Source organism: Martes martes (assembly GCF_963455335.1).
Source record: "Martes martes genome assembly, chromosome: 8".
NCBI lineage: Eukaryota > Metazoa > Chordata > Mammalia > Carnivora > Mustelidae > Martes > Martes martes.
In genome coordinates this window covers 54,507,453-54,522,644 of record NC_137895.1, presented here as the reverse complement: position 1 = coordinate 54,522,644, position 15,192 = coordinate 54,507,453, and positions in this window count along the sequence as shown.

Here is a 15,192-nt window from a genome sequence, read left to right as displayed (position 1 = left end):
CAGGGCCCTGGGATCATGACCTAAAGGCAGGCATTTAACCGACTGAGCCACCCAGGTGTCCCTGATGATAGTCTTTTAATTGTGTATAACTTTCTGGGAGATTGGTATTTTTGTTATATTTTAGCAAGTGCCTCTATTTTACTGGTGAATGGAAAACAACAGATTACAGTAGAGAAATTTAGAGTAACTCCTGAGTAACAAATGATTAGTATGAACTTTGAATCTGTTTATATGTTATTAATATTGGTTGTATGACAGCAATGAAAGCTACATAGGTGAAAAATTTAGAATAAATTAAGTTCAAGGGGCAGAGTAAAAAGAGACAAACATGGTCAGGTGCCCTGTGTTCAATATTGTGAAATCTTGAGTATGACAGGGTCTGTTTATTTTTACAAATGAAAAATTCTTTTTTAAAAAAAAAGATTTTATTTATTTGACAGTAAGAAACACAGCAAGAGAGGGAACAAAAGCAGAGGGAATGGGAGAGAGGAAAGCAAGTTTCCCGCCGAGCAGGGAACCCAATGCAGGGCTCGAACCCAGAACCATAGGATCATGACCTGAGCCAAAGGCAGACGCTTAATGACTGAGCTGCAACTGCCCCTCAGAAAAAATGTATTAAAATATAACCCCTGGGAGATTTTACTAGTTACCAAGCACATTTAGGTATAGCTTTAAGAAAAACACATACTGGCAACAGGCCTTTGGGGGAGAGGACGATATGCGGCCTTGAAGCTGAGCAGCTGGGAACGCCTGGCCCCCTCAGGGCGGACCACCGCCTGCTTCATTTTTCCATTGTCTCCCCTTTCTCCTCCCCAAAGCGCCTGTGGCTAGTTAGATGAGTCCTTTGAATGTGCTCGTTTAACTATAAACTTTGCCCTCCTTCTTGTTTATCTACAAGACATGTGACTAATGTTTGACCTTCATTGGCTCTTCTGTTGGTTATTGTTTCTATCTAATAAAAGTGAGACTGAGGAGTTGCTCGGGGCAGCAGTCTTTTTGACTGTTGTCCCCTGCTCTGAATCTCCTGCAGCTGACTTGTTTGTGCCTCATTCTTCGCCGAATGGAATCGGCACTGAGCCACCCAGGTGCCCCACCAATGAAAAATTCTTGACCCATGGCTTACATTCACAAAGAAATCTCTTCAAAGTAAAGCCTTTGTATTTGACATAGATTTTCTTGTCCTTCTGATGAGGACCATTCATTCATTCATCTATTCATTGAATATACATATGTCAGACATCTTTTCTATGTGCATTTTGGAGACATTTTAATAAAAAACACGAGCTACAAAATAAAACAGTGAGCATATGTAACAGGTAGCTGCTAAAAAGAGGAAGTTATGATATTTACGTGTCAGTTAACCTGTATACTTCATTACTTGTTAATACTTCACACGTGCATAATACTGTTTTTCATGTGAAGAAACTGACTTCCTGAGATATTTCAGGACTTGCCTCGTGGTGCATAAGGATGCAAGCACAGAGCTAGCGTGATCCCAAGTAGAGTGCGGCTCCTCCCCAAACTCAGTCAAAATATCAACAGGAACAGGCTGCTTATAGCCACTTCTGGTATCTAGCGGGAAAAGCATATAAAAATATGTAAATCTGGTGCTTATCTTAATAGTTCTTAATTTTATCTGTGATATTTAGTACCTGGTTAATGTGTCTACAAAAAGGTCATTGTATTTATTTGCTTGTTTGTTGAGTTAGAAGCCCGTTGCCATACTAAGTTGTCACATGTGCTCTTTTAAGGCTCATTCTCTTGACTTTTGCAGATAGAAAGTGATGTCATTTGCATGTGATGATTATTTTACTTCTTTTTTGGATTATTTATAATAATTATTATTTTTGGTGTTGGCTTGTGTGATGAAACACCCACATTTTAGATTAACAAACATGTTAGGTGTATGTATATGTGGTATCTTAAATATTTTGTATGTTTATAAATTTTTTATATTTTATTCTATGCAAGAGTTAAACCTAAAAGAAATAAATGAAAAATGGTTGAAAATGCATGGATAAAGATATAAGAATGCAAATGGTCAAAGGACTGCTAGATGCTTTCCACTATTTATTCTTTCCTTTTTGGTTAATGACAAACCGCTAATATTATGTTGTGCATCTTGGTGTGCAAACTATTTTTTTTTAACCAAAATAATTTTTACTTTTACTTTTTACCAAAATGTTAAAACCAAAAACTTTGGGTTTTGTAGTTGATAAACTTCTAGATAAGTCACTAATATGATTTTACTCATTTATTTAGCTTTATAATATGAAGCTGAGTTCTGAACCAATATACCAAACAAACAAAAGTTGGTAGAGCCACACTGATATCAACGAAATAATATTTTAAGGTGAAAGTCATCACTATTGAAATGTGAGCCAACATTTTGTTCATTTTAAAAAATTGGATTCGGTCAACTTGGTACTACATTTTTAAAAGCGCTCATACCCCTAATCATTATCTCTTGTGTACTGTTGTTTCCTTTTATTAGTTTATATATTTCTCTTTCAATAGTGACAACACCTTAAAAATTATTTTGCTTGGTATTTAAAAAATTACATATTGACAAAGTCTTAAAGTGAGATTCACATATTTTCTCCCATATTTTTAATGTACTTCAGGCCAAGTGCATGGAGGGGTCTTTGGGGTTAGCATTATGTATAGAGCCCAGAGTCTGAGACTTTCCAGCAGTTCATTTTAGAATATGTTTATTTAAAATCAGTTTCCCCTGGCAGCACCTAGATAGCTCAGTTGGTTAAGTGGCTGTCTTCAGCGAGGGTCATGATCCCAGAGTCCTGGGATCGAGGCCCACTGTCAGTCTCCCTGCTCAGCGAGAAGATTGCTTCTCATTTTCCCTCTGCTCCTCCATCCCACTCATGCTCTCTCTCTTGTTCATTCTGTTTCAAATAAATGAATAAAATCTTTAAAAATTTGGGCACCTGAGTGGCTGAGTTGGGTAACTGACTGTTAACTTCATTACAGACCTTCTCCTCCTGTCCCCACTTTCCACTTTGAATTCATCTCTCAATCCAAACTAAAACACGTCTTAACGTGAGAGAAAGAGACTTTTTAAAAGCTACTTTCGATAGATTAGGGTCCTCCAGCAAGAAATGCTACATCTGTGTTTGCCTGTCTTCTTCTTCTTCTTGTTCTCCTTGTTCTCGTTCTTTTTCTTCTTCTTCTTTGAGAGGGAGAGAGCAAGAACAGGGAGGAGCAGAGGGAGAGGGAGAATCTAAAACAGGGTCCATGCTCAGCACAGTGAATCCTGACACAGGGCCTGACATAGGGCTCAATCCCGGGACTCTGAGCTCATGACCTCCGCTGAAATCAAGAGTTGGGTGCTTAACCAACTGAGCCACCCAGGTGCCGCTTGGCTGGCTTCTTTCAGTCACTAGTAAATGTTGGCATGGGGTGAGATACTTATTTGATTTGCATGAGTCTGCTTTGATATTTTAATCCTGTATGTTAACATAGATTGATGGTAGCAGCCAGATTGCCTTTCAGACCCACAAATCATAATCACAAGCTACTTCCTGGCAAAAAAAAAAAAAAAAAAAAAAGAGTGAGAGAGAGAATAATGACACAAATATAAGAATTTATACGGGGATGAAAACATCAACATCTGTGCTGTAAGTAGCTAACGATTTACAGTACTCTTAACAACAAGTTTGGGAGGAAGTAGATTTAAACTTGGGATCTTGGATAACTAGATGGAAGATGATGCCAAGAAGAAGGAAAGTTAGCTGAAAATAATATTCCCTACCTGTAATTAGCAGTCCTGTTGAAAGCTGGACATGTAAAGGAAGAAATCAGAATATTGGAAGAGAAAGAACTTACTCCAGCTACTGGAAGTCTTCCTATGCTTCCTTGGAGTATTTCATAAAATACCTGGGAGTATTTTATGTTGACCTTCAAGGTAACTCACTCATCACAAGGAATCGCTCAAAGGATCATACAGGTAGATCCTAGCAGTGGTCGAGTGACCTTGAAATCTAGAGGACAAAGCTGTGACACTTCATGGAAAAACCAGTAGAATCTTTTTTAAATACTTTATTAACTATTTTTATTAACACATAATGTATTATTTGCCCCAGGAAACCAGTAGAATCTTGACAAATACTTGCTAGCAAGGATGTTCAGAATAAATAATCTCTAACTCTAGATAATACGTGGAAAGACTCAGTTGACAGCTGTTGCCCAATGTCTTCAATAGTTGTACGTTTTGTGAGCAGTCTCTTCCAGATTGAATAATGACTAACAATGCAATGTAGGAGGCAGAAGTTAAGCAGGATTATCCTGAAAGGGTAACTGCCTCACTCCTCTCCAAGTAACAAATTTAATATTCCTTCCTTAGCACTAGAAATATTATGGGTATAGGCAACCCTAGATTGACTGTATGATGATCAGAGGATAGGTAATTTGATGTCATTGTCACAGACCATGATAGATGCTGTGATTCAGTAGAGTCCACAATCTTGAGCACCTTATGTAAACTTGATCTTGGTGACAGGCATTGGAAAAAAAACCTCCCTGAATTTATTGCATTTCTGCATGACCTTGGTCTTCCTTTCTGAAAGAGCATGCTTGATTAGCAAACAGCAAGACCAAAGTCAGGACTAGAGGGAGGTATGCAAGGCAACTAGGGGGCAAAGATTAACAAGCTGCTTGGTCTCACGGTCCCTCAAGTGTATGCTCAGCACTTGATTAAATACCTCCTTAAATTTTATCCCCTAGGTGCCTCTCTCGCCTCCCTCTAGACCTGGTGCTGGCCTAAAGTCTTAGAATTTTAAAATGGTGTGTCTCTCTTGGTCAAAGGGCAGGTTGTTTAAAGATAGAGTTTCCTTCTCTCCCTAGAGAAATTTGCTTACATTCCAGTGTGAGGATGAGGTCTCTTTCTTTCCCCCAGAAGGGAAGACAGATCATCCACAGTGGTCAGAATTTATAAGATCAGAATTTCCTGATTTCAGGATTCCTCCGGTATTGCCCCTCGCTGCACACACATGTGATATTTGGCTGTCATCTCACCTCCCTAAGAGGATTGAAGCTAGGGAATCCAGTGCCATGATGTTCCTCTGGCTAATGCTTCTCTGAGTAATAAATAGTCTAATGTCTGTACTACAAATGGCAGTCTAATTTATTAGCTTACAATAATTTGGACAATAAGGTTAGGGCAGTGGCAAAGACATGGCCTTCCAGAGAGAAGTTCAAGGGCTCTGCAGACTAATAGTATTTGAGGAAGTCCATAGGAATCATTAGCTGGCATATTAACCAAACTGCATAGCCATTTAGTCAATAAAGTATCTTCCATTGTGTTGCTTATTAATGAGTAGGATTGAGAAGTGGTTAATAGTTGAGCGAGCTGGTAGTATTGAAACAAGCCTCCCACCCAAATGGCACTTTTAGTTTTTGCTCTCTGCTATAGATAGAGGATTAAGGATTCCCCAGATCTGGTACAGACCTTTGGGTAGACCTAAAGTGTTGGATATTTATTCAGTTGAGCCATGAGCAGTCACTGAAGTGTTTGAATTCAAAAGTAAATGTGTTTTGTTACTGGCACAGAGATATTTAATCTGGATATCTCTGATCCGTTCTTCCCCTCAGCTCTGACCTCTGTTTCTTAAAGAATTTGGGTTGAGGTTGAGATTTCTCTGCTCCAAAGACCTTATGAACCCATCCAAATATGTTTCAAAATACCAAGAAGGGTAAGAATGCAAATTTTCATGGTGCTGTTGAGTACAGGAGCTCCAGTCACCATTCCACTCGGTTCTGGGGGACTGGAAGGAAAAGTGCCAGGCACAGGAGTAAACACCGGAGCTGGGGAATAGAGGCTGGAGCCACAGTGGTGTGTGAAGGGACAGAAAAAGAGGAACCCTGAGCCTGCAGACTCTACAGACACTGGGAGATGCACTGAAAAGGAGGCAGACATTAGGACAAGAGGAAAAAGAGCCTCCCTGGTTGCTCTAGCCATTCTTCTCAACCTACACTCATTCTCCTGCATTCCACTACTCTGGAGCCAGAAGATATTAGGACCTCCTATCATAGCCCTGAACAAGCAGATATTTTAACTCTGCTGTTCTTATAAGGAAAAAGAAAAAAAGAGCTGACTGTGTTCAACCGGTAAGTTTTGAACAAACTTTGCATTAAAAAAAAATTGGACCTTTTGGGACCACTCAGTGTGCTTATTTTTTTGTTATTTTTCATCTGTATGCATAGTACGATGTTAAGTACGTGTACTTTTGTCTCATAAGTGCCAGAGAGAATCATCCAGAGGAAAACTGCAAGAAAGAAATTGTGTCAGGGGGACAAACTCCCCTCCCATTTGCTGCCAGTGGGTAGAACAAGATTTAGTGTGAGTGCCTTTATTCTCCGATGTCCAAAATTTTCCTTATAAAACTTTTTGGCTGTCAGGAAGAGAGCAAATCCTTGAATATTAAAAAAAAAGAGCAATTTTATTTATTTTTTATTTTTTATTTTTTAAGATTTTATTTATTTATTTGACACACAGAGAGAGATCACAAGTAGGCAGAGAGGCAGGCAGAGAGACGGGGAGAAGCAAGCTCCCTGCTGAGCAGAGAGCCTGATGTGGGGCTCGATCCCAAGACCATGAGATCATGACCTGAGCCGAAGGCAGAGGCTTAACCCTCTGAGCCACCCAGGCGCCCCAAAAGAGCAATTTTAAAGAAATAAAACCATCAAATAATGCTAACACAAATAATTTAGATATGGAAATGATCAGACAGAGAGGAAGGAACAGTTGTTACAACTATCCTCTATGGGGTAAAACTAGACACTTTCCAAATACATGGAAAGAAAATATTTTCTCAGTGGAGAAACAGAACCTATACAAAGAATGAAATATAAATTTTAGAACTGAAAAACGTAAATCTGAAATTTAAAAATGACAGATTTAATCAATCGCAGAAAGGAAGTGACAGAGACAAGAGTCCGTGCTCTTGAGTATGACTCGATGGAAATCATATAACCTGAAGAACACAGGGTACAATAATTGAAAAGAAAACAAGTAGAATTTCAAGGACATGAAGGACCATAACAAATGACTTAATGTTTTTGTCATCTGAGTCCCAGAAGAAGAGGAGAAAGAAAGTGGATCTGAAAATCTATTCAAAGAAATAATGGCTGAAAACTTTTCAAATTTGGCAAAAGGCATACACCTACAGGTTAATAAAGCTGAGCAAACCCCAACCAGGATATATATATATAAGGGAATGTACACTGGGAAATGTCATTGTCAAATTTCTCATAATTAAAGAAGAAGAAAAGTTTTTGAAAGCAGTGGGGGAGAAATAATATATTACTTAAAGGGGAAAACAACCTGAATATCAGTGGAAGTACCATTAGGAACCATGAAGACGGGGGGGGGGGGGGGCAGAGTACTTTTAAAGTATTAAAAGCAAAGAACTATCAATCCAGGATGCTGTATCCAGTGAAAATATTCTTCAGTATTGAAGAGGAAATCAAGTCCTCCTATGGAAGAAAACTAAGAGAACTTGCTGCCAACAGACTTACCATAAAAGAGCAGATGGACTTATAGATACATACAAAACACTTCATCCCAAAGCGGCAGAATACACGTATTCTATGCTCATGATTGGAAGAATTTATATTGTTAAAATGTTCATATTACCCAGAACAATCTACAGACTCAAGGTAATCCTTATCAAAATTCCAATGGCATTTTTTACAGAAATAAAAAATCCCCAAATTTATACGTAGCTGCAAAAGATCCCAAAGACTCAAAAAATCTTGAGAAACACCAAAGCTGAAGGCCTCATGCTCCCTGATTTCACATTATATCAAGGGTATAGTATTCAAAATGGTATAGCATTGGCATAAAAATGTACATATAAATTAGCGGAACAGAATAGAGAGTGCAGAAATAAACCCAGGCCCATATGGTCAATTAATTTATGAGCAAGAAGGCAAGATTATATAATAGGGAAAGGAACATCTTTTTTTTTTTTTAATTTTTTATTTATTTTCAGCGTAACAGTATTCATTGTTTTTTCACCACACCCAGTGCTCCATGCAATCTGTGCCCTCCCTAATACCCACCACCTGGTTCCCCCACCCTCCCACCCCGCCCCTTCAAAACCCTCAGGTTGTTTTTCAGAGTCCATAGTCTCTCATGGTTCACCTCCCCTTCCAATTTCCCTCAACTCCCTTCTCCTCTCCATCTACCCTTGTCCTCTATATTATTTGTTATGCTCCACCAATAAGTGAAACCATATGATACTTGACTTTCTCTGTTTGACTTATTTCACTCAGCATAATCTCTTCCAGTCCTGTCCATGTTGCTACAAAAGTTGGGTATTCGTCCTTTCTGATGGAGGCATAATACTCCATAGTGTAAATGGACCACATCTTCCTTATCCATTCATCCGTTGAAGGGCATCTTGGTTCTTTCCACAGTTTGGCGACCGTGGCCATTGCTGCTATAAACATTGGGGTACAGATGGCCCTTCTTTTCACTACATCTGTATCTTTGGGGTAAATACCCAGCAGTGCAATTGCAGGGTCATAGGGAAGATCTATTTTTAATTTCCTGAGGAATCTCCACACTGTTCTCCAAAGTGGCTGCACCAGTTTGCATTCCCACCAACAGTGTAAGAGGGTTCCCCTTTCTCCACATCCTCTCCAACACACGTTGTTTCCTGTCTTGCTAATTTTGGCCATTCTAACTGGTGTAAGGTGGTATCTCAATGTGGTTTTGATTTGAATCTCCCTGATGGCTAGTGATGATGAACATTTTTTCATGTGTCTGGTAGCCATTTGTATGTCTTCATTGGAGAAGTGTCTGTTCATATCTTCTGCCCATTTTTTAATATGATTATCTGTTTTGTGTGTGTTGAGTTTGAGGAGTTCTTTATAGATCCTGGATATCAACCTTTTATCTGTACTGTCATTTGCAAATATCTTCTCCCATTCCGTGGGTTGCCTCTTTGTTTTGATGACTGTTTCTTTTGCTGTGCAGAAGCTTTTTATCTTGATGAAGTCCCAGAAGTTCATCTTTGCCTTTGTTTCCTTCGCCTTTGGAGACATATCTTGAAAGAAGTTGCTGTGGCTGATATCAAAGAGGTTACTGCCTATGTTCTCCTCGAGGATTCTGATGGATTCCTGTCTCCCGTTGAGGTCTTTTATCCATTTCGAGTTTATCTTTGTGTACGGTGTAAGAGAATGGTCAAGTTTCATTCTTCTACATATAGCTGTCCAGTTTTCCCAGCACCATTTATTGAAGAGACTGTCTTTTTTCCACTGGATATTTTTTCCTGTTTTGTCAAAGATTATTTGACCATAGAGTTGAGGGTCCATATCTGGGCTCTCTACTCTGTTCCACTGGTCCATGTGTCTGTTTTTATGCCAGTACCATGCTGTCTTGGTGATCACAGCTTTGTAGTAAAGCTTGAAATCAGGTAACGTGATGCCACCAGTTTTATTTTTGTTTTTCAACATTTCCTTAGCAATTCGGGGTCTCTTCTGATTCCATACAAATTTTAGTATTATTTGCTCCAGCTCTTTGAAAAATACTGGTGGAATTTTGATTGGAATGGCATTAAAAGTATAGATTGCTCTGGGCAGTATAGACATTTTAACGATGTTTATTCTTCCCATCCAAGAGCATGGAATGGTCTTCCATCTTTTTGTGTCTTCTTCAATTTCTTTTAGGAGTGTTCTGTAGTTCCTCGAGTACAGATCTTTAACCTCTTTGGTTAGGTTTATTCCGAGGTATCTTATGGTTTTTGGTGCTATAGTAAATGGAATCGATTCTCCAATTTGCCTTTCTGTATTTTCATTGTTAGTGTATAAGAAAGCCACTGATTTCTGGACATTGACTTTGTATCCTGCTACATTACTGAATTGCTGTATGAGTTCTAGTAGTTTGGAGGTGGAGTCTTTCGGGTTTTCCATATAAAGAATCATGTCATCTGCGAAGAGAGAGAGTTTGACTTCTTCCTTGCCAATTTGGATACCTTTTATTTCTCTTTGTTGTCTGATTGCTGTTGCTAGGACTTCTAATACTATGTTGAACAAGAGTGGTGAGAGTGGGCATCCTTGTCGTGTTCCTGATCTCAATGGGAAGGGTGCAAGCTTTTTCCCATTGAGGATGATATTTGCTGTGGGTTTTTCATAGATAGATTTGATGAAGTTCAGGAATGTTCCCTCTATCCCTATACTTTGAAGCGTTTTAATCAGGAACGGATGCTGGATTTTGTCAAAAGCTTTTTCTGCATCAATGGAGAGGATCATGTGGTTCTTCTCTCTTCTCTTATTGATTTGTTCTATCACATTGATTGATTTGCGAATGTTGAACCATCCTTGTAACCCAGGGATGAATCCTACCTGGTCATGGTGGATAATCTTTTTAATGTGCTGTTGGATCCTGTTTGCTAGGATCTTGTTGAGAATCTTAGCATCCATATTCATCAGTGATATCGGTCTGAAATTCTCCTTTTTGGTAGGGTCTTTGCCTGGTTTGGGGATCAGGGTGATGCTGGCTTCATAAAAAGAGTCTGGAAGTTTTCCTTCTGCTTCAATTTTTTGAAACAGCTTCAGGAGAATAGGTATTATTTCTTCTTTGAAAGTTTGATAGAATTCCCCAGGGAATCCGTCAGGTCCTGGGCTCTTGTTTTTTGGGAGGTTTTTGATCACTGCTTCAATCTCGTTACTAGATATCGGTCTATTCAGGTTGTCAATTTCTTCCTGGTTCAATTTTGGGAGTTTATAGTTTTCCAGGAATGCATCCATTTCATCTAGGTCGCTTAGCTTATTGGCATATAACTGTTGATAATAGCTTCTGATGATTGTTTCTACTTCCTTGGTGTTAGTTGTGATCTCTCCCTTTTCATTCATAATTTTATCAATTTGGGCTTTCTCTCTTTTCTTTTGGATTAGTGTGGCCAATGGTTTATCGATCTTATTGATTCTTTCAAAAAACCAGCTTCTAGTTTCGTTGATACGTTCTACTGTATCTCTGGTTTCTACCTCGTTGATCTCTGCTCTAATCTTGATTATTTACCTTCTTACGTGGGGAGTTGGTTTGATTTGTTGTTGATTCTCCAGTTCTTTAAGGTGTAGAGACAGCTGGTGTATTCTGGATTTTTCAATTTTTTTGAGGGAGGCTTGGATGGCTATGAATTTCCCCCTTAGGACCGCCTTTGCTGTATCCCATAGGTTTTGGAGTGAAGTGTCTTCGTTCTCATTGGTTTCCATAAATTGTTTAAGTTCTTCTTTGATCTCCTGGTTGATCCAAGCATTCTTAAGCAAGGTGGTCTTTAGCTTCCAGGTATTTGAGTTCCTTCTGAACTTTTCCTTGTGATTGAGCTCCAGTTTCAAAGCATTGTGATCTGAGAATATGCAGGGAATAATCTCAGTCTTTTGGTATCGGTTGAGCCCTGATTTGTGACCCAGTATGTGGTCTATTCTGGAGAAGGTTCCATGTGCACTTGAGAAGAATGAGTATTCTGTTGTTTTAGGGTGGAATGTTCTGTATATATCTATGAGGTCCATCTGGTCCAATGTGTCATTCAATGCTCTTATTTCTTTATTGATTTTCTGCTTCGATGATCTGTCTATTTCTGAGAGAGGCGTGTTAAGATCTCCTACTATTAATGTATTCATATCAATATGACTCTTTATCTTGATTAATAGTTTTCTTATGTAATTGGCTGCTCCCATATTGGGGGCATAGATATTTACAATTGTTAGATCATCTTGGTGGATAGTCCCTTTAAGAATGATGTAGTGTCCTTCTGTATCCCTGACTACCATCTTTAGTTTAAAATCTAATTTATCTGATATGAGAATCGCTACCCCGGCCTTCTTTTGAGGCCCATTGGTGTGAAAGATGCTTCTCCATCCCTTCACTTTCAGTCTGGGTGTATCTTTAGGTTCAAAATGGGTCTCTTGTAGGCAACATATGGATGGGTCCTGTCGTTTTATCCAATCTGCAACCCTGTGTCGTTTTATGGGTGCATTTAGGCCATTCACATTGAGAGTGATTATTGAGAGATACGTTTTTATTGACATTGTGTTATCTTTGAAGTCTTTCTTTCTGTCGATTGTCTCTATATTTCTGTTCAATGCTATTCTTAGGATTTTTCCTCTTTTATAGAACCCCCCTTAATATTTCCTGCAGTGTCGGCTTGGTGGTTGCATAGTCTTTCAAGCCTTGCCGGTCTTGGAAACTCTTTATCTCTCCATCCATTTTGAATGTCAGTCTTGCTGGATAAAGTATTCTTGGCTGCATGTTCTTCTCATTTAGTGCCCTGAATATATCTTGCCAGCCCTTTCTGGCTTGCCAGGTCTCTGTGGACAGGTCTGACGTTATTCTGATGGGCTTTCCTCTGTATGTAAGGAGCTTCTTTGTCCTAGCGGCTTTCAAGAGATTGTATCTACAATTATGATTCCTCAATTTTACTATGAGGTGCCTGGATGTTTTTTTTGAATTTATAATCTTGGGGGGGGACCTTTCTACTTCTAGTACATGAACACTTGTTCCATTCGCAAGATTGGGAAAATTTTCATGAAAAACTTGTTCCACTATATCTTCTAGACTTCTTTCTTTCTCCTCCCCTTCAGGGATTCCAATAATTCTGACGTTGGAACGTTTCATGGCATCATTTATTTCCCTGATTCTGTTTTCGTGGCTTCTAAGCTGTTTGTTCCAGGCTTCCTCCTGATCCTTTCTCTCTATTTGTTTGTCCTCCAGATCACTAATTCTATCTTCTGTCTCAGTTACCCTAGCTTTTAGAGAATTTAGATTAGATTGGAACTCATTGAGAGCGTTGTGAACCTCATCCCTGGTGGCCTTCAGCTCTGCCCTAACATTATGAACCTCCTCTCTGGTCGCTTTCAATTCTGCCCTAATCAATTCCGTTTGGTCATCCATGGCTTTCTCCAACCTAGCTATTGCCTGGATAATTGTTAGCCTGAATTCTCTTTCTGACATATTGTCTATGTTGATAGCCGTTAGCTCTGTTGCAGAAGGCCCATCCTCTGTATTTTTCTTCTGTTGGGGATTCCTCCTCCTAGTCATTTTGGTGAGAGATGACTGGACAGATGTAGCTGGATGTATTGACCGTGGTGCAGTCAAGGTGCACCCTGGAACGCTTCTGAGCACTCAGGATTCCCCACCCAAATGAGAGAAAAAAGAAAAGAAAAAGAAAAAAGAGGGAGAGAGAGAGACAGGAAAAAAAGGGAAGATAAAATTGAAGGTTCAGCCCAAATGGGCCCCAGGGTAAGGTTTATGACGTATACAAACAAAAACAGACAAACAAAAAGACTGATAAAAGTATATGACGAGAGAAAATATATATATATATAAGCAAAAAAAAGGAGGAGCCTCGTCAAGAAGAACCCCAAGTATAAGATTTATATACTATCCGGACAAACATAAATACACAGAGACACTGGCAGAAGAAAAAGATGGGAGCATGGTTATAGATTCTCGGTGTGGGCGAGGAAGGTTATTTTGATTCTTCCTGGATGTATCTTGATATCTTTGTTAAAGGACTCAACTTTCCTAAGAAAAAGGGGGATTAAAAATTGGTTCACCTATAGGGGTAGCATTGCTTGGAGAAAGGGGGTTACCTTGAAGTTTAACTCTATATGAATATTAGAAAATAAAAATAAAAAAGGAATAAACTGGACTAAACTAAATTAAAAATTTTTTTAAAAATTAAGAAAATAGAAAAGCAAAAGAAAAACACATGTGTATGTATCAAAAAATTCAGGTTAGAAGTTTATCATGGAATTTGATGTACTGGACATCTCACTGTGATGGTAAATAGGTTAAAAAATTACCTATATAAAAAAAGAAAAAAAATGAACCAGAATAGTGGGAAAGAATTAAAAATAAAAGTTGTATCTATGAAGTAGTGGTGGTTGTTCTCTTGTAGTCTTTTTTTTTTTTTTTTCCTGATTTGTTTTCTGGGGGAGGGGGCTGCCACGTGGGTTTTCAGTCAATGATGTTCCCTGAGTTAAGTCCTCCCGACCCCCTCAAGGGGGTGGGCTCTGAGAAAAACGTTTTTTTCAGGTTTTTGTTCTCTGGAGGTTTTTATGTTTGTTCACTTCTTTTCTCTCGCCTTGACAGCTTTTGATGGTTTTTGGAGGTTTAGAGGAAAGAAAACTGCACCCCAACCTCCCTCTCAGAGAGAAGCCTCAGTCTGCTCCCCTGCAGGTGCTGCAGCCGCTGGGCCGCTGGCAGAGCAGGTTCTGAGTCACGGTCCCTGGGGACGCAGGATCTCCTGCTTGTACGCAAAACCAAGGCAGCTGTGGCTGTCTGGGCAGCTCCAGACCGCCAGAGAGGTTCCAAGCAGCGATCGATCGCACACTGAGATTTTCCCGCTGGCTGGGGCTAAGAGCGCAGGGCTTGCGCGCACCTCTCCCAGGGGATGGTTTGGGGCGCGGCGCCTCCAGCTCTATAGGCTCTATCGCCGCGTGGGTCTATCGCCGCGTGGGTCCGAGAACACCAGGCTGGGTGTTCGTGCACCTCTCTCAGGGGAGGTTGAGGCACGCGCGCATCTCCAGTAAGGTGCGCGTTCTGCCGTCTGGTGTGGCTCCCAGCCCCTCACAGGAGCCGGACTCCACCCGTTCTCGGGCGCACTGGCGGCTCCGGGACAAAGACCAGGTTTCTCCGCCGCACTCTCTGGCTCAGCGCCAGGGGAGGCTGCCCTGGGTCTGGGGACTTAAGCCCCTATCCCTATCCGCCCCGATTCCCACAATTTCCCCGCGCGAGTCTTTGCTCTTTTGAGTGCTTTCAACAAGACTCCAAGTTAATGCTGGTCCCCAGATGCCGGGCACTCTCGTATTGGGGTATTATTTTCCAGTCGGTCGCCTCTGGTGGCTCCCTCCCCCTTTTGTTTATCTTCCGATATCAGTCCGACTTTCCCACTCCACTTTACCTGCCCACTGGCATCTTCTGGCCCCCGTAGAGATCCAGACGTGTATAATTCTGATCTCAGGCTGATTTCATGGGTGATCGGAGTTCTTTGGTAGGCAATCAGCTCACTTTAGGGTGCAGGTTGAAAAGGCGCCTCCTCCTACTTCCCCGCCATCTTGTCTCTCGTTTATCGAAAGGAACATCTTTTAATAAATGGTGGTAAGCAAACTGGACAGTCACTTCCAAAAGAATGAAACTGGACCACTATCTTACACTGTATAGAAAAATTA